Genomic DNA, 3524 nt, shown 5'->3' with positions numbered 1-3524 from the left:
TTCCACTTTTATACAGAGGACGACGCCTGTAATGAATCCTGCATGTTGAAAATCACGCCCGTCTACTCGAACTTTCTTCGTTTTACAAAGAGTGACTATGTCTATATATACACGTACGTAATTCGCCTAGAGGTGTGAGGCAATGCATAAATTTATTTTCTTAATTTTCTGCTCTCCTGTTGCTTCATTAGTTTTTAGTAAGTCTAATCAGTCTAGCTTCAGAAAATATTGCAGGCTGACTGACCATCATAACCATCTGACCATCTGCGCTATTCCCTAAAGTGTGAAATATGAGACGTCGTAACTAAAAACTAAACAACAGATAAAGGCAGAAACTATGGTGTCGCATGGTATACCTATAATCAGGTAAAGAGTACTCAAACTGAAAGGTGTGGCTATATCAGCGAGTTCTTACATCTTGACTTCCCGTACGTAGCGGGCGATAAACAAAGACGACAAGACCGAGCCAACAGGAGACAAAGCTCCTTGTAATGGCATTGTTCACTGTGAGCTATCTTTTGTTCACTGCTGAGATGAAGTCGAGATATGCCTGCTCATTCCTGTTATCATGACAAGGAATCCGCAAATTCCGACAATGCAATAACGATGCCCCCCCCCCCCCCCAAGAAGTAAATATTCAGGCCAACTACAAACATCGCATAGGAGAAAATATATTTTTACAAAACAGAAAAAATGAAAAATGTCGTGGTAATTAGGTAAAAGCGCCGTGCGAGTTTCAGCAGATCTCTACGGAAAAAAACAACTCAGGCATGTCCGCGTCCACGGAGAGCTGCGTCATCCCTGGAATCGTCTCCAGGCGCGTCAACCGAAAAATTGCCCGAGACCAGCCAGGATTCCAGCTCAGCGATTGCAGAACCGATTTTATGGCAGCCTATAACGTCCGAACCAACAGCCCGGACGTCCTTGTACTGCTTCAAAAGTAGCAGAATATCTTCCTCCGGGGGCCACCGTCAGAGTAGCGGTGGACTGCCGGGCCTCGCGTAACCGGAACACCCTGCACGTCTGCTGAAGATATCGTGGCGCTCCCCGTGGGACAAAGCAGCGCGATGAAGGCGATGACGGCTGGATTCTCGACGCCACAAGCGGAGCTAGCCACGCAAAAGCTGTGGGTGCACTGGGAGCACGACGCGTGGCCCTTGCACCAAGCGCCACCAGTGGAACAGGGGCTAGCACTGCGCGGTGCTCCTGCGATGGTCAGGCGGTGGGCGGAGGCTTCGACAACACGTGGCTGGTGTGGAGATCGCCCGGGATGACACGCTGTGACAGCTGCGAGCTCGTTCCGCCTCCTGTGAGCCATCGTCTTGGTTGCTGAAGCTGGATCGAGTGAGAAGCGACGCGGTCACTCCGTCTGCCGATCCACGACCGACACGACTGGGGAGGCCTCTTCTCGTGTGATTCCCCCTGAAACATCAAGGATTTGCACTGAATAAGAATACTTGTGTCACTGTTGTTAGAAAGTACACGACAGTTAGGTTCTTCTCTTCTATAATATATTTCTTTCGGTTAATTACTTTCAATACTAAACACTCAAAAAACGAGTAACCAAATATCATATTATTTTTATTTTTAATTATACCTTTATTAAAGGTCTAATCGAATAGGATGCATTTGGCTCCTGGGCGCTTACACAAAAAGTTGCCACTAAGATAGAAATGTTCACTAGAGCAAATGTCACCCAACCATGATTTTCCACGTTTTACGAAGCAGAAACAACTTGCCAGTGCCAAACATTCACTTACAAACAAAACGTCTCTTTCTTCCGCTCCTGGGTACAGTCAATAAAACAAGGCTGCCACAATAAGAACACGTCCACACGAGGTGAGCGCAGTGTTTCGTGTGTTCTCTTCGTGTGCGGTCTTGTGCCATGCATGCAAAACATTTGAGCAAGTTTCAACATGCCCGCTGAAGAGGGTGAAAAAAGCCTGCGCACCCAATGTAGAAACAACATGGACGTTTCTATTGGAATTAGAACTACGTGAGAAGGAGTATTCGAAACCGCCCTAAAATTGCTTGGTGCGATAATTCCCGCGGGCTTTGGTGTACGGTGCTGCCACCGAAATGAGGGCGACCTTTCGGCAGACCATTGCATGAAGGCTACTTTTAAACTATCTCTCTCAGAAATTCTATGGTTTGCCTGGTACAACATGTAAGAATATTCACCTGTCAACCAAGACGCGCGGGCAAGCGTCCCCGGGCCAATGGAACGGCGACACGTGGCAGTCGTCAGAGGGAAAGACCCCGGGATTCCTCCCGCATTTCGTCCATCCGCGAGAACATTGAGACCGAGGGTCACCGTGTGCGGACACTGTCGCTGATCCCTGAGCGCTGCCACAGCCATCGTCTTGTTCAGCGGCGCGGCGAAATCCGTGGCCAGTCCTCTTTGCATCCAGGTGCGATGTCGTGGCATGGGATTGAGGCCGTATCTTCATGATTGGCACGAGGCGTCGCAAGCGTATACCTCGTCGGAAAAGAAGGAGTTCCCGCTGGTCGCGTCCAAGAAACCTTGCCGGATTATTGAGATGAAGCACTGCGGAACGAAAGCGCCTTGTAGCTCCCACAGAATGGAGGCGGGAGCGCAATGCACGAGACAGGCTGCGTTCTTCTTTGTCTTCTACTCCCTCACATAGAAAGCGTTCGAGGAAATATTTTCTGAAGACTCCAGATTATATTATTATTATTATTATTAATTTTATTATTATTACTATTATTATTCGGTGGAGGAAGACGTAAACATTGGCACAGACGGAAATATTGCGGAAGCAGGCTGGCCACAGCCACCTAGAGGCGCCAAACGCCTCCCTACTCTTTAGGAAGGAGGAAAAAAAAGAATTAAAAAAAACAAATTCACGGGCTGTTGCTGTTTGAGGCTACATAACGGTGATGCAGCCTCAAATTGGGCAGCCTCCGCGCGCGCTGGGAGTCAGCGTTGCTCAGCTCGGACCTGCAGCACCAACTCTGGGCCGTCCAGCGAGCCGAGGAGGCCGCCAAGGGCCAATAACCCTTGGCCGAAACCAAGGCGGGGTCCAGGCCCACCCCAACAAATCGCAAGGCCCTGAATAAAGTTATTTGAATAAATGAAGTAATGAAGTTCACGGGAAATTTGTACTTCTTTCGTCGAGATCTAAAATTCTCCATAGGTTATTTTATTCCTTTCATCACGTGAGTTTTTACGTGTTTTAGGAATAATTGTAAATTCCTCTAGCACCATCTGCATCTTGACCGATCCCTCAAATGGGATATGAGCCATGAGACAAGGAAAACGTGAAGGAAGATGATAGACCACATGGACTAAGGTAAAACGACGGCATAGTATAGCGTTTCCCCGTAGGAAGAGTACAGCCGGTCAACAGCAGGATAAAAAAAAAGAAAACGGGCATGCCGCGCCGATTACAGTAACATGTAAAATGACATGAAAACAAGACTAGCAGAATTTCGTCCCTCCGAAAGAAAGAAATGCTTTAGAGACGACAAAACGAAGTCAGTTTCTAGTAGAAAATAGGCAG

At 47.8% G+C, this 3524-nt stretch overlaps 1 long non-coding RNA gene across 1 annotated transcript; it reads right to left on the bottom strand.

Moving 5' to 3' along the window:
* Positions 1–655: 655 nt before the first annotated feature.
* LOC139051761 (uncharacterized) lies at positions 656–2602 on the bottom strand. Its single transcript, XR_011509533.1, has 2 exons — positions 2182–2602; positions 656–1422 (listed from the first exon to the last, which is right to left on the bottom strand). It is a non-coding gene; the product is annotated as an uncharacterized lncRNA (long non-coding RNA).
* Between the last annotated feature and the right edge of the window lie 922 nt (positions 2603–3524).

The sequence above is a fragment of the Dermacentor albipictus genome, unplaced genomic scaffold (genome assembly GCF_038994185.2).
Source record: "Dermacentor albipictus isolate Rhodes 1998 colony unplaced genomic scaffold, USDA_Dalb.pri_finalv2 scaffold_14, whole genome shotgun sequence".
NCBI classification, from domain to species: Eukaryota; Metazoa; Arthropoda; class Arachnida; order Ixodida; family Ixodidae; genus Dermacentor; species Dermacentor albipictus.
Note: the sequence above shows the minus strand (reverse complement) of the source record. Positions and strands in the feature narration are given on the sequence as shown.